The following is a 12,053-nucleotide window of genomic DNA, read 5'->3' as shown; positions in this document are numbered from 1 at the left end:
TGTGGTCCATTTCTCAACAGTATCACATGGGTAGGTTTCAGTCAAATATCTCCTTTGCTAAAGAAACCCAGCACTTAGATGGCAAGCTCATTGAAAATAACATGGAAAAAGTTCAGAGAAAATGACTAGGTGTTTTCTCACTTACATTTCTTTAAAGTCTCAGAAATCCCTGAAATAAGTGTTTATTAAGCTGCTTAGATCTTTAGGATATGGGCATTCTAGGCAGAAACTTATTATAAGCAACATTTTATCATTGGATTAAGTGTTTCTTGCACTGAACACATCTACACTGATATAAATTCTTGAATGCATGAATCTCTTGGAGGAGAAAGATAGCAAATGGTGTAGAAAGTTACTGGGAATTCTCCTATGTAGTGCCTCTTTTTGTATCAACATGAGTGATCTGAAGATTGGGAAGGACAGAACAAAATTGGTTGCCATTGAATTCAAACCCAAGGAAGGTGGAGGAGATAACAAGAGATCATCTTTGGATCCAAATGAGTTCCAGATTTTTGCCCTTAAGAAGAAAAGCTCAGATTACTAAAAGCATTTGTGAGTTAATGGACCTCTTGAGGATAGGAAAAAAAGAGAAATAGAGAAACAAAATTGGACCAAATTACAAAATTGGGAAGAATTCTGTAAGCTAACGAATGAGGAGCTTAATGCCTATTCCTGACAATATCCAACAAGTAAAAGTATTATTTGAGAGCATTTAGAAAGGGAAACTGATCACTAGGTGACAGCATGGGATTACTTTAAGAATGCCTCACTAGACTAATTTCCTATCACTTTTAGAAGAAATTACTAGAATGATAGATCAGAGTAGGTCTGAATGTGTTTAGGAAGGCATGTGGTAAACTATCTTACAAAGTGCTATGGACAAAGTAAAGAGATGCAGACTCTGTAAGACTGCCTGAAGTAAGATTACTATTTAAATTGTTCAAAACATGAGATGTTTAGATTAACAATTAAAGTATTTTCCAACTCTAGGAAGCCTTAATTTCTGTCACTTTACCTAGACTTGCAAAGCCCAGAATGAATTATCAGGATTTTCTGAGAAGGTGATACTTGCTATTGTCTTGAATAATTTTAAAAATGCATTTTCCCAAATGGAAAATAAGGAGAATAAAAGGCAGAATGATTTAGGAGATAATGTTTTCCAAATGTTAAATTGGACAAATTCTTGCTGAAAGACAGAGTTGGTCATTGAATTTGGTCTGATCTTTTTCTTATACAGCTTTTGGGCCACTGAAGCCACTGACTACATTGGACCAATGAGGCAACATATAGTTAGAGTACCAGGCCTAGAGACAATAAAAACAGAATCATTCAAATATATCCTCAGACCTTTACTAGCTGTGACCCAAGGTAAGTCACTTAACTTTTCTTCACCATCTCTTCAGCTGTAAAATAGAATTAATCAGAATCAAAAGAGATGAGAATTATATAATGCTCAGTATGGAAACTGGCACAAAATGTTTTATAAATATTAGCTGTGTTGATAATAAATAAAATTATGCAACAAATCTCTTTTTGACAATGGCTTTTTTACACTTACAAGGATTGTGGAAAACTGAATAGAGTCTTTCAAATCAGCAAGAAATAAGTTCAAGGTCTGTCTCTCATGTGCATTAGGTATGTGACTTTGGTAAAGTAACATCCTGTCAGTATCCCACATAACTCTATAAAACTAAAAATGTAGGTGAATCTCCACATTTACAGCAGGACTTTCCATACTATGACCTCCCTACGCCCATGAAATCACATCTTTCCTCCTATCCAGATATGTTGTAGTCAGGTATGTTGACCGATGAGGTTTCTGGTGGGTAGAATTACCTACAAACTATGCACTGCCTCTTGGCTACATCCCCAATCTTGGAATTGAGGGGGGAATTACTCTTTCTTAAGTACTTTTTTCCCTTCATAAATACCACCAGTCCACCTCTGACTCAGCCCTGGCCTGAATTATTTTTTGACTGTCTGGTAGAAGTTAAATGGGTCAGGCCATAGCGGGTGGGGAGCAGTGGGGTTAGTGATTTAGGTGAATAGTAAAATTTCTTGAGGCTCATTGGTCCTTAGGGAAATACTCTCCTTCTGACAGAATTTCCTTCCACCTCCTAAGTTGTTTTCTCTTGATTCAGGAATTGCCTAGATTTAATGATCCAGATGCATATGGTATAATCACATAGTTTAATTATAAATAACTCATTGAGATTCCTTTTCATTTGGATCCAGCCCCTTGCTAGGAAGAAGCCAGGGACTTTGGACCAAGAATCAAAATGCTGACTTTTTGTTTTTTAAATTTCTATTCATCAACCAACTATTTACAATGTTCATAAATAAGATGACTATGAATGAAAATGGTTAGGATTAATCCATAAAAAAAAAACATCTTTAGGGAGCTGACTTTAAAGGACTAATAACTTAGAATAGATTTAAGAACAGAGAAACACTGGGATAAAATCAGAGATGGAGGAGGTAGAGCATGTCACCAGGATAGTCAGTTACTTAAAGAGATACTCATCATTCAGCTCCAGTCAATTTCATCCATGCCTCTCATCAGATTCCCAGTAGATGGAGGTAGTGGCCAAAGCAATGGAGCTCCTTCAAACTCGGTCTCTCTTTGGTGTCCTGTTCTAACTTCCATTCCCTCTCCTCCCTCAATTCAAGTCATAAACCCAACAGCTCTGGGCCTTTGTTGATTCCTGAATGTAACCTAAGCTCATATGTGTCAATGTGCTCTGAACAAAGGAGGCTCAGTCTTCATCTTCATTGCCTAGACGTAGGTGACAAGGTGGATAGAATATGAGCAGCAAGAAGCCTTGAATTCAAATCTGATCTCAGACAGGGACTAGATGTATGGCCCAGGGCAAGTCCTTTAACATCTGTTTCCCCCAGATCCCTCAGCTGTAAAATGAGGATAATAATAGCACCTCTTTCCTGGATTGTTGTGACAATCAAATGAGGCATTTGAGTGTTTAATATATCACCTGACATACAGTAGGTACTTAATAAATACATTTCCTCCCTCTTCCTCCCAAACTCAGTCAAAATAATCTGAGAGGTAATTCATCCTATATATATATATTTTTATACAAAATTTTTTGCATGATTCTTTCCTATTCAATTATAAATTCATTCCCAGCAAGGATTGCCTTTTACTTTTTTCTTAGTTTCTCAAGCAGCTAACACAATGTTTAGCACATAGTAGGTGCTTAATGCATGTTTAATAACAGATTAACTATTAACAACATCGTATCTCACTATGATGCCTTCTGTTTATAGATATATGTCCAAAAGTCTGATTCACATTTCCCACATTTCTAAATCATGAGGCATAGTGGATAAATAATTGGCCCAGCTTGGAATGAAGGGGTTACTTTCTTCTTTTTGAATATTTTACCTCTGTGGTCATGGACAAGTAATATAACTTCTCAGTGTAACCAGGTTTCATAACCCAGTGAAAAATTTATTTGTTTGGAGCTAGAGCTCATGGGATTAACTGCTGACTCTCCCACTTGCTAGATACATAACCTTGGAAGAGTCTCTAAACAATTCTATTTTCCTTTGCTTTCCTACTCTTTAAAATGAAGTAATTGGAATAGATAACCTCAGAGGTCCTTTTGAACATTAAATCTGTAATCCCATGAACCTAATTTGCTAATTTGCACCTCTAAACAATTTCCTACAATAAAAAAAAACAACTATTCCAATAGTCAACCATTCGGGTAGTTAACAGATATAGACCAGAAGTGTGTGAGTAGCAGGAACAGGAGATCCTATGACAGTTATTAGCATCAAGTGTGCTTTATCTTTTTTCTTTTTTTATTTTGGGGTAATAAGGGATTTCTTGTCATTTAATAAATATAAGGAGGATCATATTTTCTTCTTAATAACATTTGATAATTGAAGATCTAAAAACTTGAAAGTAACTCAAATTGCATTCTTAACGATGCTACTTTGAATATATATATTTAAAAAAACTTAAAAATTAAAAAGAAAACTAAAAATCTTAAGAATCATGACAAAGTGATTAACTGTGAAACTGATTGAGGGCATATAATTTCTATAAGTCATTGACATTTGTAAACTCCTTCTATGAGTACAAATTTCTCCCTGAGCAATGAGAGTTCAAAGAACTTGCATAGAGTCAAATAGCTGCAACACATTAGAGGAGGATCTTGAGCCCAGGGCTTCCAGGATTCAGGGTCAGCCCACTTGAAAATCTTGGACATTTATTTATACATTAATATAATATAAAGTCAAATGCTACAGTATATTTAAAGAAAGGGTGGAATATTCTTCAGTATCTAGTCTTAAGAATTTTTTTCTTGCAAGAGGTAATTTTATGTTCTCACACTCACAAGGAAAATTGTTTTTCATAGGTAAGGCAATTCCTTTTCATGGTGGAAAATGTTTATTTTTGGAAGAGGAGACAATGGCAAAGAAACTAATAAAACCTAACCAGTTGAGAAATGAAGAATGTCTTTGCTCTTCCATCAGTTTCTAAAGAGATAATATTTTTTCTTGTCTAGCTGCCAGGGAACTTTGATTTTGTTGAGCTCTTTCGACCATGAGACAAAATGCAATGTTTCTTTTTCATTGATTTGAAATAACCAAACTCAGCATCATCCCCTTGAACTTTAAAGATGAGGTGAACCAAGAAAGTAATCTTCTTGGATCCATTGTGACCTTGGTGACTGAACATCACTGCTGTTAACAGAACTCTTCCCTCCTTTGCTCATTAACTTTAAAAATATGGTCCAACAGAATCAGTCTACATCATCATCTGAATGTATCTCCAGAAATATTGGAGTATTTAGGAAAGGACCATCTTCCGAATTCTGGGACTATACCTATATTGTTTAGAGAAATACAGAATGCTCTGTTTATCAGGATGAAAGAAAAGAAAAGAAATAGCTGTTTGAGATAATTAATTTATTTAATTGAAAGGTCACTCTGTTTGCAGACATCAAAAGAACATTTTTTGGCTCATCAATTAGTATGAATATTTCAAAAAGTATGGCTATTTTAGAAAGCCATGGTGGGAAAAATTACAATTATTGATAATTGGATCTCCATAGTCATCTCTTAGATTATAATATCAAAAGAACATTGAAGCAACTCTTTCTAGAGTCCATTGCTAAGTTGGTTGGTTTTGATGAAGCGATGAAGACACAGAACATCTTTTTCTATAGGCAACAGTCAGTATGTCTTGTCACTAGAGGGCAGCCAGCATCTGTTACAGACCCAAAGAGGATGCAAAGATAACCAGGTCTGGCTGCAGAATTAGGTGGAGGAAATTATCTAATATCAATTGCTTGGTCTCAGTTGACCTTATTTTAATAACAGTAAATGACCATCACCTTCAGAACCAAGAGAATCTTCAATTTAAGTAAAAGTCTAAAGAGTCTTTGCATAAAAACAAAACAAAACAAAAAACATACATTATGATTCTCATAGAAAAAGTTGATGTTTTGTTAGCAAGAGATCTGTATTTGCATTTGTATCCATATGCCTTCTAAGAACATTTGAGCCTTCTTAAGAAACTTATTTTCTGGGTAAACCAGTGCACAAATATAAGGAATGGTTATGTGGAAAATATTCAAGACAGAGCTTTTTTTTCCCTCAGTATTTTAAACTATTTCAATATGTGTTTGATTAATTTTGTTTAAAAATTTTGTTTGATTAAATTTTTTCAATTTTTCAAATATTTCAAATAATTGATGTGTTTGATTAATTAATTTTAACAAATATGTCTTAAACACTGTGCTAGATCTGGGTAACAGAGACAAGAGTAAACTATTTTCTATCTTAAAGGAGTTTGCATTTCTTGGAATACTAGCTTATTTGAAGTATTTTAAAAAAGTAATTTCTTTTCCTCAATGTTCTCCTCTTTACAAGAATAATTCAAAGAAATCTAAACCAACAAATACAAATATATACTTAAAACAGTATCTGTTATTTGTATCTGATGACTAGGAAAAAGCATTTAATGTCAACTTTGCAAAAAATCTTTTAATTTGAACAGATTAGAGCTATATGTCTAAAAAGTCTTCTCTTCCACAGATTAAGACTGAGAAATTTGGTCAGTTAATTTTTTTCCAAGTCAAGGTAGAAAGTTAGATTTTATTGGAAGAGGGACAAGTCCTCTAATAAAAGAATTCTCTTACATGTATGTTACATGTAAGTTGTTAGAGCCTGACAAGAGACAACACCCAGAGGCCAAGAACTGGTTTATATAAAATGAATATTTCAGTATAAGGTTGATGACATATCACAAGACATAACATCATATAGACCTTATTTAGAAATAGTTACCCAATTACGAAATTGATTGCTTAGTTCATTTCAGAAAGCCCACATTAGGCTAAAGGTCAAGTGAAATGACCATTACCTCTCTCTCATCTGATCTGGGGGAAAGGATCGCTATTTTCTTTTTTTTTTAAACAATATTTTATTTGGTCATTTCAAAACATTATTCATTAGAGACAAAAATCATTTTCTTTACCCACCCAACCCCATAGCAACAACAATTCCACTGGGTTTCACATGTGTTCTTGATTCGAACCCATTTCCATGTTGTTGGTATTTGCATTAGAGTGTTCATTTAGAGTCTCTCCTCAGACATGTCCCCTCATTCTCTGTAGTCAAACAGTTGATTTTCTTCGATGTTTTTACTCCCAAAATTTGTCATTTGCTTGTGGATAGTGTTTTTTCTCATAGATCCCTGCAGATTGTTCAGGGACGTTGTATTGACACTAATGGAGAATTACATTACATTCGATTGTACCACAGTGTATCAGTCTCTGTGTACAATGTTTTCCTGGTTCTGCTCCTTTCGCTCTGCATCACTTCCTGGAGGTTGTTCCAGTCTCCATGGGATTCCTCCACTTTATTATTCCTTTGAGCACAATAGTATTCCATCACCAACATATACCACAATTTGTTTAATCATTCTCCAACTGAAGGGCATCCCCTCATTTTTCAATTTTTGGCCACCACAAAGAGTGCAGCTATGAATATTCTTGTACAAGTCTTTTTCCTTATTATCTTTTTGGGGTACAAACCCAGCAGTGCTATAGCTGGATAAAAGGGCAGACAGTCTTTTATCTCCCTTTGGGCATAGTTCCAAATTGCCCTCCAGAATGGTTGGATCAATTCACAACTCCACCAGCAATGAATTAGTGTCCCTACTTTGCCACATCCCCTCCAGCATTCACTGCTTTCCTCTGCTGTCATGTTAGCCAATCTGCTAGGTGTGAGGTGGTCAGTTAATTTTTGAAGACCAGCAATCATATATTTCCTAAGAATCCACTGTAAGCCCAGAGTAATGAACAAACATCTTTTAAAAAAACCAAGAATAAAAAAATATTAGAAATGGATGAAGTCTCCAAGGTTATCTAATGCATCACAGTAATGAACAGGAATATCTTCTGTCCCAGAGGTAGTGTAGCATAGTGAATAGACTGCTGGATTAACCTTAAAGTTAAAGGACTGAAGGATAGAAATACTATTCCATCACAAGATATTTACAAACTGTCTTATGATAGGAAAATCACATAGTTTACCTTCTCAGAACTTCAGTTGTCTCATTTGTACATTGGATACAACAATGCCTGAATCACTTACCTCACAGGCTTGTTTTGAGAGTAATGTTTGCAAATATCTCTAAAGTTTTAGATGAATTCAAGTTGATGAATTGGAAAAAGCCTTTAGCCTGAAGGCAAGAAGGCATTAGTCTTGTGAAACAAATATAATTGTGATACCTTAGCCAGGAAGAACAAAAACAGAGAAAGAAAATTATAGGCTGAATGCTGAATTCATTGAAGAATATAGATCCCAAAATCCTAAATTATATATAATCCAGGAGATTCCAATGATATATCATAAAGTTTATACATTATGACCAAAGAGGATTTGTACCAGGTATGCAAGGATAGTTTAATATAAATAAAAAACTAATAATATAATTTATTACATCAACAGAAAAGTAAGAAAAGTCATGTGATCATATAAGAGGTGCAGAAAAAGTTTTTTATAAAATACAATAATCATTCCTATTAAAATAACTTGAAATGTATAAATGGATTTTCCTTAGATTAACAAGAAGCATATATTTAAAACCATTAAGAAACATATGTTATGAGGATAAGTTAAAAACTTTCGCAAAAAAATTTGGACAGAAACAATAATGCCCATTATCGCTAATATTATGTAATAATGTATTGGATGTGCTTGCAATAGCAATAAGAAAAGAAAAAGAAATTGAAGGAATCAGAATATGCATAGAGCAATAAAATGATTTCTTTTTATAGATGATATGAAGACCATAAAGTCCTATAAATTCATCTAAGATTAGTTTATGATGTCAATAAATTTAGCAAAATAACAAAATATAACCCATATAAATCATCAGCATGAATTAAAGTCCTGCAAGAAGAGATGGTAAGAGATATTCCATTTAAACTAACCATAGATTGATTAAAGGACATAGGAGTATATCTGCCATAATAAACCCAAAAGCTACTTAAACATAATTATAACACAATTTTTATACAAATAAAATCTGATTTAAATAATTGATGCAATATTTTTTTCATGGAGGGCAAAATCAATATAATTAAAATGTCAATCCTACCTAAACTATGCTTAAATAAAATAATCTACTTACTCAATACCATTCCAATTAAATTACAAAAAAATATTTTATTGAATTAGAAAAAAATAGCAAGTTACTTGGAAAAACAAAAGTTCAAGAATAACAAAAGAATTAATAAATATGTAAAAAAGGAAATGTAGCAGTTCCAGATTTTGAACTATATGAAGCAATAATTATGTAAACTATCTGCTACTGATTAAGAAATAGAAAAGTAAATCCATGAAACAGACCAAACATAACAAACTGTTGCAAAAGATTATATTAACTTTGTGTTTGATAAAAGTAAATCATTTTGGAGAACAATCTGAAAGTTTGCTCAAATAGTTATAAAACAGGCATGTATTTTGATCAATTATTAGGTTTATTTCCTGGGGTGATCAAGGTAAAAGGAAAAGAACCTATATGTTATAAAACATTTATAGAAGCTTTCTTTGTGGCAGCAAATAACTAGAAATTGAACCTATGCATATCAATTTGGAAATAACTAAACAAGTTGAGGCATATTACTGTGATGGGATACTATTATGCTGTAAAAAATTATGAACAGATTAATTTTGAAAAACAATATGGAAAGACCAACAGAAAATTATAAAGAATGAAACGAGCAGAAAAAAATGAACATTATATATATACATATATATTATTTCAAGAATGATTTGTGTATGTCCACCTCCAAAGAAAGAACTGATAAATAGACATGAACAAGATATAGTTTATAAATATAATATATATGTATATATATATACATACTTTTTTGTCTAATGGCACTTTCTCTAAAGCAAGGAATAGATGAGGAGAGTTATATGAGTATTTTAATATAACAAACAAATAAATAAATTTAAATTTAATACAAAGGAAGGCCTCAGTTTGTAATCGGTTTTAAGCACTTACTAGCTACATGACCCTTACCAATTTATTTGATCTCTGGCAGTCTGAGTTACCTTGTCTGCAAAGTAGGAATAATTGAACTATCTTTCATGGTTATGAGTATAAAATGAGATAAAATTTGTCAATCACTTTGCAAATTTTTGGGACTATATGAATGTTAGCTATCATTGTTCTTTTAATCTAGCCTTTCTTTGAGTCCTTCCATGAATGGGCACATAATTCCTCCTAAAGACAGGTCTTGAGATTATATCATAAGAGGATCATTGGAAGGAACTAAATAAGTTGGTTCTACTTATTTCACTCCACATCAGATCATGTAGGTGTTTCCAGTTCTTATAGAAATCAAATGATTCCTCATTCATCTGATACAATAGTAAGGAACTGATTACTTTTAAAAGACTTACTAAATATGCTTCTATTTCCTGAGAATACTGAGTCGAAAACAAATCATTTCCTGCCTTCAGAGAGTTTACGTTTTCTTGGAATTCTTCTCTATTGGAAATACCTATAAAAGTTAATAAATTAGCAAACTTGTTAAAAGTTAACAGCTGTAGAAAGTGAAATAAGCTTCCTTGAAAACTGAGGGGCTCCCCTTTCATTGGAGTTCTTCCAGTAGAGGTTTACTCTTGTCAGATATGGCATAACAAGGATTCCTTTAGTGTGTGGGTTGAACAAGATGGCTCCGGAGTTCCTTAACAACTCTCAAATTTTTTAATTCTCCAGCTGTTCCATCCTAGGGAAGCTTTAATTTGTTATAGGATTTCTCTTCATTTGGAAACTATATGTTCATCTCTGCAACTTGCCTATAGTTTTCTAATTTTGTTCTCTCAAGCCAATCAAGATATACATAATATCCTTTCTATAGTAAAATCATCTAAATACTTATTTATTGTGTTTTCTCTGAGATTCAGAGCTGTGTATTTTCTTCATCACCTTAATTTTCTTTCATGCAAGCCCTTTGAAAATTATATCAGCATGTCTTTTGTCCTAAAAAGAATATACACTAAGAATCTAAATTCAGAAAATTTTAGAATGAGTCATAAAAAAGTTCTCTATGGTTTTCTAATGAAATGTTCCACTCACTTTTCACTTAGAGAAATTGTTGCTGTTTTTCCTTCATTTTCAAAATGGACCAGTGGCATCATAGGGTGATGTCCTGACTCATGCACTAATTTTAATTATGTATATTATTTATGCATATTGCATAATTGTATAAATTTACATAAAATGCAATAATTAATTAATTAAATCCATTAATGCATGGATTTAAGTGAAGCAGAGTTGATACATTTATTGGCCTAACTCTCTCTTCTGGAATGTGAATTTTAGATTACTCCACTCTACTTATTATAACAAAATCAGGAATGTCTACACGCATACTTAAGGATTAAGTATCTAGGAGGATGACCTATGATAGACATGTGCTAGCAAATGGCAAATCAGAATCAGCTGACAGACCCCTGGGCTGTCCTAAGTCAAGCTTAAGCTACCATTGGTACAGGTGAGATGCAGGAAAGTGATGTAAAACTGTCTATATAGTTCAAGTCACTTCCTCTCTCCGGGTTCTTTTGTGGCAGAGAAGTGGCTGGTGGCAGCTTGCTGAGCTTCTTGGCATCTTGGCGTGGCTGCAGCTATTGTCTGGTTTGGCGATGAGTTTTCCTTGATGACATACTGGAGGAAGCTTAGTAACCTAGTTCATGTGAGTCTTCTCTGAGCTCTCTCAGAGTTTAGACTGATTTTTCTCCTTTACCTTCCAAACACTGGCCACTTAGAAGCCTCTAATCTTCACAAACCTTGTGGCAGAGGACTTTGAACTCCCCCTGGCACAGGCCACGCCGGTGAAATACTATACCCTTCCCTCTCTCTTCTCCTTGAGTTCTTCCCTCTATATTGATTAAACTACCATAGATTTCCAAATTGATTTCTGTATTTTATTTGGGATATCTCCTGGTGACCAAAAATCAAACTTAGATTAGGTCTCAATCCTAAATTATCATTACAAGAGTCAACAAAGTACAGTGGAAAGACAAAAGTCAATGACTGGTGATGATCTGGGATGTAGTGGAAGACTTTGGCATCTTCATTTGCTGACCAAGTTTTATGCACTCCATAGTTCTTGCTTCATATACATTTATGGTCATTGGAACAAATTGTTCTCTGATCTGCCTATTTCAAGGGGAAGTCTTCACTCACTTGGAGTAGATATTCATCCCCAACCCCCAACTCACCAAATATTTTGTGGCCTATAAGTTACCCTTAACCTAGTTTAGTCCATCTACCAAGATAGTTTTGTCAAGGTATGGCTATTATATGTGCTACAGATTCTTAGAGCCATAGGTAAGAGCTGGATGACTGGTAAATACCAAAGATGGATAAACAGCCCTGAAAAGGGCTCAGAAATCCTTCATATAAGTTCTAGTTCTCCCTATACACCCCATACACCCCAAGGAGGAGGAATTGACTACGTCACAAAGTGGCTTATCCCCATCATTTTTTTCTTACT

The 12,053-nt window shown here is 33.8% G+C and overlaps 1 long non-coding RNA gene across 1 annotated transcript in view; it reads left to right on the top strand.

Annotated features, from left to right (window-relative positions):
• Positions 1-12,053, top strand: part of LOC103102853 (uncharacterized) — a 97,475-nt gene that overhangs the window by 25,106 nt on the left and 60,316 nt on the right. Inside the window, exon 2 of the long non-coding RNA XR_461220.2 lies at positions 1,238-1,368. This is a non-coding gene — a long non-coding RNA (uncharacterized LOC103102853). The remainder of the gene's footprint in view (positions 1-1,237; positions 1,369-12,053) is intronic.

This window comes from Monodelphis domestica, chromosome 2 (assembly GCF_027887165.1).
Source record: "Monodelphis domestica isolate mMonDom1 chromosome 2, mMonDom1.pri, whole genome shotgun sequence".
Lineage (NCBI taxonomy): Eukaryota > Metazoa > Chordata > Mammalia > Didelphimorphia > Didelphidae > Monodelphis > Monodelphis domestica.
Note: the sequence above shows the minus strand (reverse complement) of the source record. Positions and strands in the feature narration are given on the sequence as shown.